The sequence below is a fragment of the Helicoverpa armigera genome, chromosome 6 (assembly GCF_030705265.1).
Source record: "Helicoverpa armigera isolate CAAS_96S chromosome 6, ASM3070526v1, whole genome shotgun sequence".
NCBI classification, from domain to species: domain Eukaryota; kingdom Metazoa; phylum Arthropoda; class Insecta; order Lepidoptera; family Noctuidae; genus Helicoverpa; species Helicoverpa armigera.
In genome coordinates, this window is record NC_087125.1 from 1200967 (window position 1) to 1214582 (window position 13616).

Here is a 13616-nt window from a genome sequence, read left to right on the forward strand (position 1 = left end):
TGCGTTTTCTGAACCTCTTTATATCGCCATCGCTTTTTGTAGTGGCCGCTTTAATATTTACCTGCAGGTTATGTATCACGGGATCGCTTGGAGTTAGTGTCGGGCTTTCTGGCCACAAACCGGTTTAACGGATTTCAAAATATTGTTCATTTTTCAAGATACATTGTCTTATATAGACAGACATTTTAGTAAAAACTTTCAAAATGGATGATCTGTGAGGAACATTTTTGTCTCATATTCTACTTGCAAATGAACATACAGTATAGTCCACAAACCAAAAATTCATTTTCAAAATTTAATAACAACCAACCATTCACTCCTAAAAATAGTGCCACAAAAATCCAAACCGCAAAACTACGCAACAAAGTGAACCATCCAATCCATTCCAGCTTTAATATACTTCAATATGCGACATCGCCGACGCAACTATGAATGCAGATCTGAACTCATATTATGAATATTGCAAGCTTACGGCTCCTTGCGACCGACCCAAAGCCAAATGCGAAATGAAAATTTAATCTGAAATGATCACGCCGGTACATTCGCTGGGAATTATTCATACGGGGACTGCGACGAGGTAATAAGTAAAAACTAACAAAGAGGAGAAATATGAGTGGGCCCCATTACAACAATAAATGTCCCCGCGCAAAAACGTGGCCCGGCAGGGGCCATTCTGTACTTGTTAGAATGTAGCTGTCGTTCATATTGTGGGCCGCAATAAAAATATGCGTTTTGAGATTTTTTTATTAATCTCTCTGAAATATTATTGGAGATTTTTGGCAATTTTTTATCTTGTTTTTGTTACACACAAAAATACAGCGAGACTAGATAAATAAATTCTCATGTCTAGAAATGTGCGGTTTATTGTAATTTTTATTATTTTCGTTTACGACTTTGAAGAATCGTGTGGGTTTTGTACTTTTATATTGACCTTCTGTACTTTAGTTCAACAAACTGTGAACTTTATTATTTGTTATAATTTAATTCATAAATATTTGCGAATTAATTAACTTCAGTACGGATTTAAAAGGCATTCGACTTTTTATATATGGTCAAAATGACTAAAATAAAGTAGATAATTATGTTTTGTTAATTTATAGCTATTTCACGATAATAAGGTATTAAGATAATACATCTATTAAATTAATAATAATAGCTTCTATTTGAGTACAAACTAAAATAACTACATTATTTACACATATATTTTGTAATTAACTCTTAATTGGAGGCTAAAAGTGTGGTTTATTTCAAATAGGTTTCGTCGTTGGTTATGTTTACTTTATTTAATAATTTACATATTCAAACAAATTCACAAATAAATTACTCTCATTAGTCCAATTATCTTACCAAACTCACTCATAATAAAGCTGACGATAAAAAAATAATTAATTAATAAAGACAAAACAGAAAAAGATAACTTTCAACAGTCTTTTATCAGTTTACCTCAGTCATATCGATGCCAATAGAAACATACAAAATTGTCGACTTTTGCTAACAAAGCAACGTTTGAATAAAACATTGTATATGTGCATAAAGTTGCAGAATCGCGCCCCGTTGACACCGGACCCCGAGAAGTAACGCTGCGCGCACATATGCACTTATTTTGTTTTATTTCTCATAGCGTTTGTTCCTCTGCTCTCTTGTTTTACTCATTTTTAATTCGCGTTCAAATTAAATGGTTGTTGCTTTTTAGTGATATTTGCTGCGATATTTTGATAGCTTTTCTCGTGTTGCAAATGCTGGAGCTTGATCATAATTTAGGTAGCATTTGGCAAAAATCTTTGCAGATCACCTTGTTTATATATGTAACAAATAATGAATGATTTACGATTTTTGAGATGAACATTCGCAATAGCCATGGCAATAGCTTACATTACGAATAAATTACTTGAAATTACACATTATAAATGTCAATTAAAAGCGTTTTAATACATTAATTATTGCACGGATTAGATGGAACAAGAATCAGCTTCTATTTCTCTACATTTTCGCCGCACAATGTTTGGAAGAAACCAAGTCCTTTTCACGTCACATATAAACAGGAGCTGAACTAAAGGCACAAAGTCTCTGGTCCACAACACACGATAGTTTGGAATTCAATGGCGGCCGCAATTCGCATGCGAGGTACCTCGTAAAGATGTGCATTACGGAATCAAATATGCACTATTCAATATGAACGGTCCAACTTGGAATGTACTGCAGTTACGTATGAATGTGACAACTTATACACTAAGTTTTGCCACCTCATCATCTGGCTGCCCTTTTACTCCCTATGTTGGCTTTCAGTCGAACAGGATGCAGCTGACAGCTGCCAGTTTTACTAGGAACGACTGCCTATCTGGCCTCTTCAACGCAGTTGCCCTGACACTCCCTGTGTAAGACTGGTTCTGGTGGTTAACTTCTGCTATTTACAAATGAAACATAACTTAAACTTTAGTCAATTACGCTGTCAAAAGTATTCCAATAAATGAAATTTTCCAAATTATTAATTCAATCCCATCAGACAACAGTCATTCAAAGTTAATTTGTTTACTGTAACTGACGTATGACGTGTGTTTATCTTAAGCTTGTTTTATTCATACTCTAACGCCGTGATTCTTTCTGTGTTTAGGCTCTCCATAGGTACATAGTCAAAGTAATGACTAGCCATATTAGCCACTTCAATAAATATCGTACCTTTGTACATGATGGGTAATAAAAATTAACTTTAGATATGGACTAAACAATGTTGTTTGTAAATAGGCAAAGTAATACCTTGAAACCGTGTTCAAATTTTATTTTTATTTTCAAGTTATGTTTTTGTAAACAAATTCTCTCTGAGGGTCTCTTCCATTTTAATTAATTATTTACCTTTAAAAGATCGTTCGTTTGACCCACTCCGACCTTGAACCAATTTCCATAGCCGGAGCAGCCGATATAGGGCAGACGGCTGCTAAATTAGATTCAATCTGCACCTGTGTCATGGTGGCATTGTCAGGGCCCCCATAAAACCTCGAGCCATACATCAATACGCGGAGATAAGGGCGAGTTTAAACGTACGGTCCTCGCGTCATAACATAATGCGACGTAATAACGTAGTGGGGTCGCTGAAGGCAGTCGTGTGCCGCCGCCTTTATCTTTCCACTACATTTGTCGGGCCGGGCGCGCGCTGATCCGACAAAAATGTCGCCCTGTCCAATCACGGCCTTAACCGACGTCTGCCATTGTCAACGGACGGGTAACGTCGGGCTTTTTTCAGTTAATTATTATGATAGCTTTAGATTAGGTTCGTGGCTTGTGTAAGGGTTCATTTTTGGATTACTAAAGCTGAAGAGTGAGTGAGGCTTTGCACCCTTTTGCGTCTTTCTTATATCCATACGCTTCAACCCAGTCAGCAAAATGTCTGGTAACTTATCAGAAAAACTTCTTCAAGTAGACAACACATACTATGAATTGTACCAATTCATAGATAATTCACCAGCCTAAAGCTACAACGTTACATAACAATAATTTAGTTTACACTATAAGTTTTATGCAAGTACATAACGCAGTTAAAAATTCATCTCGTCTAGCAAAAAGGCAGCAGATTAAATAGGTCAATGAATGAACTTGTTAACCTCGCAGCCCTTTGTAACAAGAGTATAAGCAATCATAACGTTACGTCGAACAATCTAATATAATTAATTCAAGATTCATACGCGCGTTAAATTTTGTTAACAGTGTTGATTTAGGCGAAACTGACTAAATACACAATGTGTGTTAACTTCACTCAATGCTAGGATTTTTAGTGACGTCATCGCTTTTGGAAATGGTTTCGGGGAATAGTGTTCCATTATTGTGCTAGGCTGTAGTCAAACTTGGAGCTAGGTGGTATATTTAAGCTTTTGGAAACGAAAATTTGGCGAAAATGGCAACAATGCTTTCATAAAATTGGATATACCTAGCCCTCCAATTATTTGTATAATTTGTACAAAATGAAGATTAACAGTAACATCTTCTTTACCGACAATCTAGGCTTAGTCAGAAATCAGATCACATACCATAAATGTTCAAAATGAAATTCCAATATAATTATCAATATGCAAGCTAGATGTAACAATACTTAACATAAATAAAATAATTACGTCAACACACAGCAATATTTTGATGAACATCGTGCTTTATTTTGCAAATAACAATTGATTTTATCAAAATTGGAGTACATCGCTTCAATATTTACTGATTTTAATGCGTTGTCCTTTTTACATTGTTCAAATTAATCATTAAATATTATAGAATGGTATTTGTTTGTAAATCACATTGTATTTGTGAAACAAAGAAAACATTGTGTCCTCCATTTTGTTGTACTGTCGATAATAAACCTACCTATACAAACTTTACCCTTGCATATCTGTCTACTGTGACCTTCTAGGGAAAGTTTTTTGTAACACAGGCATAAAAAATAACATGTAAGTACAGGGTGTCCCTCGAAGTATGTCCACTGTCCATTTCCCTGTTCCATTTGAACCTTACTTCCAGGGACACTCCTAAAATTAACACTTCAATACATTTCCATGCATGGAAATAAACAACAAAACAAATAATTACGAGTATAACTCATTCCCGGCAGCGCGAACCGCGCTGAAGGATTCACAAATTAATTACCGCAATGAAAGTAAAGTTCGCTAGTAACGTGTTACGATCAACCCTCCAGCGCCGCCTTAAATATGTTAATGTATGCCCGGGGTACTCACTACCCCCGGTACTACCCCGGCCACATGCCTCAGAACAGAAAAAGATAAATTATCAGACAGAAAGCTATGTAATAATTTAAAAGCGTTTAATTTATTCCTTTTGAATTGCGTTAGGTGCAGCCTCAGACCGGAGTTTTTTCCCATTTCATAATTTTATACAATTTTCAATTCCATTGAATAGCAATGGGATTTGAATAGAGCACAGAATGTTTAATATTCAATGTTCCGAGTAATGTTTTCATTTGTCTAATTGTTATTATTTATGAATAATAGATAGCCATTTGGAAACTAATTTAATTAACAGTTAATGTGCTAATTTAGGAGTATTTGCTTATTTTAAACATCTAGTATCATCTAGTACATATAGTAGATATAAAACTAGACATGTTACTAAGAAAACACCAGCCCATATTTTTAAATGTGTAAAAAGCATATTTAGCAAATAAATGTAAAAAATTGCAGCTTGAAAAATCAAATAGCAAATGAGACAGGTAACAAACAAAAAGGCATTAAATTTAGAAATACAACTACACCGGCTGTATGATACACCCGGATTTGTCCGTATGATCCAATTTTACGTCGTCTGAAAACTAATACAATATCTCCGAGCCGCGCGCCCATAAACTAGTGCCAGGCTTTATAAATGTAGACTTTAATTTCCAGTGTTAACAAATATATTTGAACGCGGAGTAAATCTGGAAGCCATTACTCACCATAAGCCTCACCTCTTGTTGTGAGCATGACTCGAGTATAAACATAAAGATAAATTGTCCGTTCACATAGACCCTCGTGGCCTTTTGAGGGTTAAGTCATAAATATGCAAAGTTTAGGAGCATTTCTAGACAAAATCGTACCTATAAGGGATGGGTGTTCGAGTCACAAATTTTGTGAACAGGTGTGTTTAATACGAATTTTAGGCAAAATATTGGTTTTATCCACCTTCGCTATGGATAATAATGATTTAAGAAATTCTACGAGAATTCTCCCTATCTTGATTTAGATAACTTCTATTTTTAAATTGAGTCCAAATTTTATATTTAAGTCCGTTTAAAATATATTAAAGTATTCGTGAATAAACGTTTTTAATGCTGAAAAAATTCAATAAAAGTTGTCAGTTAAGATGTACTATCTGGTATAGCTATAAGTATGTAGTTTCTACGTGTGAGATAATCAAAAGTTTAATAAAAACTCTAATTTGAATCTATTGGAGATTATTGAAAAATAATTTGACTTTTTGTAACGTTCCTTTTGATACAAACTAAACAGACTCTGAAAATATGTTTGATGCGTGATTAGGTAAAATTACACACGTATAAGTATTGTTTACATTATAAGTAACATGATCCCAAACGAAATAATTTGAATTACAATATGTCAACACAATGTCCATTGTTTTTCTTTTTGACTAGCCAAATAATAAAGCGGCGGATAATAATAATGTAAAAACGTACAAAATACTAAAATGTTATTTTGATGAACCATTGTCTTTTTGCCAGTAAACATTACTACATATTATGTGCATACTGTGAAATATGTCATCCTACATATATTATTTCAATTGTATTTTTAACGTATTTTAAGTAATTATACTAAGTATTGTGAATCTTTATAACACATTTAACTTTGTGAGTTTGATTTTACGGTTAAGTTTTTCAAAAAAGTGTAGTAAGAAAAAACTTAGACGACTTGTATTAGTGTATATGAGAAAAGAGAATACGTGTACACGAGAATACGAATATTGGTTAATCTCAAAGACGGAATAATTTCTTAGTCGTCGAAATACGAACTGAATTTTCAAAAAGATAACCACTAATAGAAACTGGCAGTTATCATATAAAAGCAGCAATTCAAAGAAGAATATCGGCACAGTGGCGTCACTCAAACGGCATCGGACGTGATTATCCACCGGTAGTGGAGTGCAATGAGCTTCCGAGCCTTGCGTTTGATACCTGGCTCTCTGCTCACCCCACAAGGTTAGATAGAACGGGCTTATACTGCACACTAACTAGATCTATGGAATGCCTTAAGGGTTAAAGTAAGTCACTGAAGGTATGAAAAAATTAAGGAGCTTTACTTTTTGCACTTATTGACTTCTTGAATAGGTAATAATGATAAGTACTGCAAACCTCTCCTACCTCTTTATGCTGTGCCCTACCGGGTCCATATTATTTCTAATATATTGTTTAAACTTTATAAAAATACCATCTGTACTTCATATGGAACGCAAATAAAGATTTGAATACAGGGACTTTATTATGTACTAGTTTCATTATTATTGCGTAACTACTCCACTGAAAAAAATGACCTTCTTTGATGAATAGGCTATATAACAATAAAATAATTTTACAAACCGGATTAGGTAGTTCCTGAAATAAACTCGTTCAAGCAAACTAAAGAACTCTTCACCTTTATAAAATACTATAGATATTTTAACAATTTCATGCTCTCATTATATTTTAAGTTTGACGTTCTATATCGAGAGTTCGGAATGACTAGTTTAAACACTTTCACATTGAACAGCTTAAGGTTTTCCTAATAGAAAGAATTCAGACAACCATAACATCAAAATCCACATTCCTTCACACATAATCCAGTGCTGTCCATTTATGCATACATTAACACGTGTGAATATAAAAAAGCACCAAAAAGGGGTGCGCTTTGCAGCCTGTTTGCAGAACAAATGATTTTATTTGAATACGGATCGGCCATGGCCGGCGTTTCCGTTATAAAAGGATTGTACGGTTCACGTGCTTACATAAACCATGGAGCTTCATCCCTCAGAAGGCAGGGTGCTGGGTAGCACCCTCCGTTTGTAACACGACCTTTAAAAATTGTTTACACAACAATTGGGAGGGCTCATTAAACATTCAAGCATTTTTGTACGGTTGCTGTGGTAACATTTTTTGTTTTGTGATTAAAATTCTCGGAAAAGTAGGTTTGAATTTAAATGAGTGTGTTATTACTGATGTTTTTTTTTTCGATACAGGAAGACATTATTACCAACGAATACCTGTTTACAATATCAGACTGGTGCGAAGTGAAAAGTAAGTAAAAGTTTTTGTCCCACCTTTTCCTAAGGCTAAGTTTATCTTCCGATCATGATATCAGTTCCCTGCAGGTCAGTGCTGAAATTGAATTTTCCTGTAGAAAATTCTCAGTTGCATCCCGAGGTCGGGATAGAGCGCAATGAATTTCTCGTGGACTTAATAAAAACATTTCTCTTTTTAACGCACTCCGGGCCGGTCGTTAGACCCTGCTTTCCGATAAATTCTATACGCTGGTGCATTTTGAACGGGCAATTTTCGACTGTCATAAAGCTAGCCAGATGGAAATCGTGCCATCATATAAATTATGTTAAAGCCCAAATATTAGGAAGGAGTATTTTGAAGCTGGATATAGTTCGCCGAGAAGAACATAGATTTTTTAATATGAGTAATGATGGATGCAAGTATTATATAAAAGCATGTTGTCTTTTCAGTCTCGTCATATTCTATCCCAAAGTTAACTGTTTTTCATAAAAACTTAAAGATCATTATGGGACTAAATGAGGATGGCAAGGAGACTTTTCACCGCTTTATCTAAAGTAATTCTATTTTAGTCTACTTCTACAAAGTTTTATATAAATCTTTAGTGTAACTTTAAATTCAGGCGTAGTAGGTAATCCTCGCAAAATTAATGTGGCCTCAGCTGAAAAAAATACTTAATATAACTGATAGCTGAAGAATCAAATATAGTGAAAAGCTAACATTTGTTTTTCACAAAAGAAAAATAAATCGAGACACGATTAATTGGGTTACATTCTTTTTGGTCTAAATCAATTTACGACGGTTGGCAACGCAAACTATAAAAACCACTTAGCTGAACTTTTGTTTGCAACAATCTTTTTCGTTCCAAATTCACAACGGCACATCAAAAACATAAAATCTCCCCAACAAAGCAATCAAGTGGTCTAAGTTAAAACAATTTCCTGTAAACCAACCGAAACGTACAGAATGAAAGTATTTACGTCCAGACACTGCACTACATAACCGAAGCTATAAATGTCTAGCAAAAAACAATCCAATTGTTCGCGAAGGTTCTAGCAACACTTCCACGTATTTCAAGTTGGATTCAAAAGAGCCAGCCGAACGGAAACAGTCTAAGGGTCATATAATTAAATAGTTGTTCTCTATTTGATGCCCGGAGAGGGTAATTTCAGAAAACGCTCCGAAACGAGAATATTAATTTGCCGAGATTGAAGTGCAACTGTACTCGATGTTTTGTTTGTAGTTTGAGAGCGAAGTCGGCTATTGTTTTTCTGATTGTTGTTGTTTGTTTGTTTGTTGATAATTGCTAAGCTATTTTATCTGTTGGCCTCCTTCTGGGTATGTTTTATTGAGTAGCCTCAGGCGTCCGTGTGATGTAGGTTTATACGCCATCATCGATAGACAGGTTGTTGCGAAACTGCCTTTCAATTTTGAAAGCCTACTTGTCTAACAATTTGATGGGTTGTTCTGTGAAGATGTACATGTATAATATAGTTATAGGTATACACATTGTAAGTAAGTATAGTTTTTTGAGTTCGAGTATGTTGCATAGGAGTTTTTTCCTCACCATATCCTCACCGTCGGATGACGAATAGTAAAAGGTTTTTTAAGGTTTACTCACTCTTCCATGGGACTCAAACATAACTTCTTGTAAAATGTGTTTTTTTCCTTATACCTCTCTGCCTTGCCCAAAGGGGAAAACTGGAATGATGGTTATGGTTTGGCAAATGTATAAAATACCATAGTACCTAAACTTTTTGAACTAACCATTTTGTTGCACTTTATCTGAGATATTGGTACACTGCGATCAAAATACAAAGTTTGTACTTTATTCGCCAAATAGGAAATAGGCCAGCCATTACTAAAAACAGTAAATATCGGCAACAAGCGCCCTGAAAACTTGCTAAAACAATATAGAGACATATTAATTAAAAATATGGGGCATGCTGTTGTCTCGTGGTGAAATTAATTAACGCAGCGCGCACGCTGCGGTCCGCAGCGAACCGCTGCGATTTATTGCGTATTGCTGCAGGCTTCTTTGAAAATTGTCTCATTAAGTATTTAATTAATTTGTTTAAAGTCGATGGGCCTTTTTTTCATTTTTGCTTTGCGGTTTCTTTGATAGCTGATTTAATAGTTTACCTAAGTTATTTGAAATGAGTTTTATCCTATACGATATGATGACTATTCGTGCATTTTGGTCACTCATACATAAATTATATCTAACGCATATGGTGTTCCAATACCGAATGTACCAAAAAGCCTACAGATAATTAACCCACATCTCTAACCACGCATTCTAATAGTACAAAAAGCCGGTCTATATAAGTGCGACTTTTAGTTTCACTTATCAAGCTTAATGGTCTGAATCATTGGAAAATAAAAACGGGGTAGCTAAATTCAGTACCTCTTAAAATTCACTTTGTAAAGCGAAAGGTCAAAAGTCCAATTAACGAGTCTCCTAAAACAATCAATTAAGAAGTCTCAGCCTACGCATTTGCGTTTAAATTATAATATTTAATGCAACACTGCAGGAGAAAATCATTAAAATACGGCTATTCTCGGCTTACCATAATTTAGTTGATTGCCATCTTGCCATCGGATTTCCATATCGTTTGGCAACTTAACTCCAAAAGTCGGTTATTTTTAGGGATCCATCGTCTTCTTAATTGAGATAATGAGTAATTAACTTAGTAATATCATATCTATTTTTGTATAAACGCGGGAGGATGTGTGTACAAGTAGGCACCTACACCCACGATGGAAGAACTCAAATTATGTACATTCAAATTCTCTGAGCAAAATTATAAGTAATATTTCTAAAGAAAACTTAATAGGATACTATCAGGAACAATTTTTTTTTCTTTTCATTTTAGCAGTTGTTCAAACGTCGTGAGCGTCGTATTTATGACAAAAATTACGTACTTTAATTAAGTACTTTTTCGTTTGCGACTCGGTATTTATAATTTTAAACCAAACCTACAAAATTAACAATTCAATCCAAAATCCGAGTCCTTGAACAGTTCAGTCCATGGCGGTCATTCCTCTACATTAGCCAGCAAGTCCAGGCGGATCCAGGTGTTGGCTATGTTTGGCGCACATTAATAATTCCCGCGACGTGCTACACGCGATGTGTAAGACCTCTGCTGTGCTCCTCTTGGGACCCGAGATTAACACCGAGTTGGTAATCGATAGTAAATAGAGTTTATATTTTTAAAAGTTCAGTGTTTCAATATTGAACTAATAAATGTTATGAAGGCCAATTTTTTATCCACAATGTTTTTGCAGACACAGGGGCATTCTCTATTCCCATACTCTCATATCCCGATGGGACAGCAATCCGACACGACCGGAGAGATATGAGGTGCAGGACCGACATTAAGGTGCTCTCGGATGCACCTTTATACCACCACCTACTTCCAGGTTCACGGCTTTCGGAAGTACCTAAATTAGTTTTCCTCAACATAATCTAAGGTACTTTTCATCAAGCCACAAGAAAAAAATATCTTATGCTATGGTAATAGCTGTAATATAATATAAGCTCTAATGATTCTACAAAATAAATGATTGACTTATATGCTCGTAAGCGGAACACAGCACTTAAGTAACATGGCCGTTGCAACGCCAATACGGCGGAGTATACATCTGCCGATGCCATCGGATGAAATTCTTAGCTAAACACGACGCCTGACTGCCGTGCATTACTGAACCGTACTGCAGTGTGTACCTAGCCTTCATCTAGACTGGCTTATAAACTGAAGTGTACACTATAAATAGTTAAGTCAACAAACTATCTAAAATTAGACAGTAATAAATTAAATGTATTTATTTTACATAACCTTAAAGAAACATTTAAACTGTAGAAAATACAGAACTATAAAGATAGCGAATTACAAAACGATACCGAAGAAAGAATAATAATGTTAATGATAAGCAAACATAACTGACTGATGACGTCATACTTTACGTAAGCGCGCTAGGCGATGGAGACCGTTCACTTTGTACACTCACGGTTGTAGTTCATAATTTCAACTTTATAGACATGAGCATCGGTGGTTCAGTGGTAGAATGCTCGCCTGCCACGCGGGCGGCCCGGGTTCGATTCCCGGCCGATGCATGATCTTTTTTGTTTTTTTTTTTACTATGTTACTACAAAGATAGTTTTTATACAAAGTATAACTAATAAATTTCACTTTGAAGCAAAAGAGCAAGGCAAAATTATTATTCAAAACCTATCTATCCTCTCTAATAATTTTGCCTCAATTACCGGAATTGCTCAAAATAAACTGGAAACCAACAGGAATAGGCACAATTTGACTTTTAGATATTGATCTAGTAGTTTCTTGACATTTTGTCTTAACATAACCAACTTAGCTTATATTTTTGGCGCCGCTCTCAAAATAATCGAGTGCTATTTTCGGCTCTATGAGATGAGTTAGACTTCTATAACTAACTTAAAGTCAATATTTTCGCGACTTCTGAACTTTATTTTTACCTGGAAACATTACGAATATTATTTGTAAAATTCTAAGTCGGGGGCGCTTTTGTGGCTAAGTAAGTTTTAACTTAATAAAACGGTAACAACCTGATTAAGGCGTAAGATATATCTGAAACTTTGTCTTCTAGATGTCTTACAATATAATTCCGATTTCCCATCTAAGTACATAAAATGAGGACATCTATACTGCGCTTGAATATTTCATACATAAGTAGGGAAATAACTGCCATATACCTTTTACTTCCCCGACTACTGGTTAATGTCTAAAGATAATATAAAGACTAAATGTAGACATACATATTACGAGTTAATTTCAGTGAGTGTACCAACCTTTATTTAAATAACCGATCAATACGTTTAATAATCAAGCAATTACAATATCGGTGTAGCTATTTAGCATAATTCCGTTCACAATTTCTCCTTAAACTAGCAAGTTCCCACAAAACCGAATAGCTGTAGCCAACAACCAATTTCCGATTAGAAAATCCGATGTACAATAATTCCTTTATTAATAGAAAATGCAGTGCAAAACGAAACGTTACATTAAGCCAAGCAACTTATTGGCGAGTTCGTAATAAATTAGGACCTAGCTCGTTCTCCTCGGATCGAATAGCTATTACTCGGATAACATATGCGACTTAAATCGTGCGAAATTCAATTGTATTATATTCGTTTAATTAATGGTTAACGAACGTTCCAATAATGGTGCGGATTTAATTTATAAGGCTGTCGGGGATTGTACAAGAATGATGATGTATTGTGCGGCTCCGAGGTGTAGGTAGAGAGCTACTTTTCAAGCATGAGTATATGTTCGGAACCATCTAAGTAACAGTGTTCTGTACTTTCTACAACAGTAATTTTTTACGACACCTTATGGAAACTAACATTCAGGTAAAAGGACAATATAACATAAGACTAAAATATCTACAATTGACAATGGAATTTCCAGCTACAAAATTCCTAGGTAACATATGTAACGTGCGACCTTAAAAGACTGCGAAGTGACATTTTTAAGGCTTCTGTCAAGGTGGAAACTGTATTGTTTCTGAATACAATGCCGGCTACACGCGCGACACCTTCAGCATCTAGTTTTGTTCACATTGTACCTAATATGAATATACAACACAACTAAATATAGGACTTGTTTTAAAGACAAATCTGACTAGAATAGCTATTACTCATAATTATGATGTCATTACCAAGCTTACCAAAGTGTATCGTTTTGCCTGATTTGAGATTGATATATAGTCACTTAAATAAAACACACTAGTAAGTAGTCTGCAGCACTCGGTTAAACGTAAAAATAAAGCTATAGCATCATAATATGTCCTTAAAACAAGCAGGAGCATGACACGTCGACTAATATAAATGTTGTCTCGG

The 13616-nt window shown here is 35.0% G+C and overlaps 1 non-coding gene across 1 annotated transcript; it reads left to right on the forward strand.

Moving 5' to 3' along the window:
• Positions 1–11784: 11784 nt before the first annotated feature.
• Trnag-gcc (transfer RNA glycine (anticodon GCC)) lies at positions 11785–11855 on the forward strand. The gene has a single exon. It is a non-coding gene; the product is annotated as a tRNA-Gly (tRNA).
• The last annotated feature ends 1761 nt before the right edge of the window (positions 11856–13616 follow it).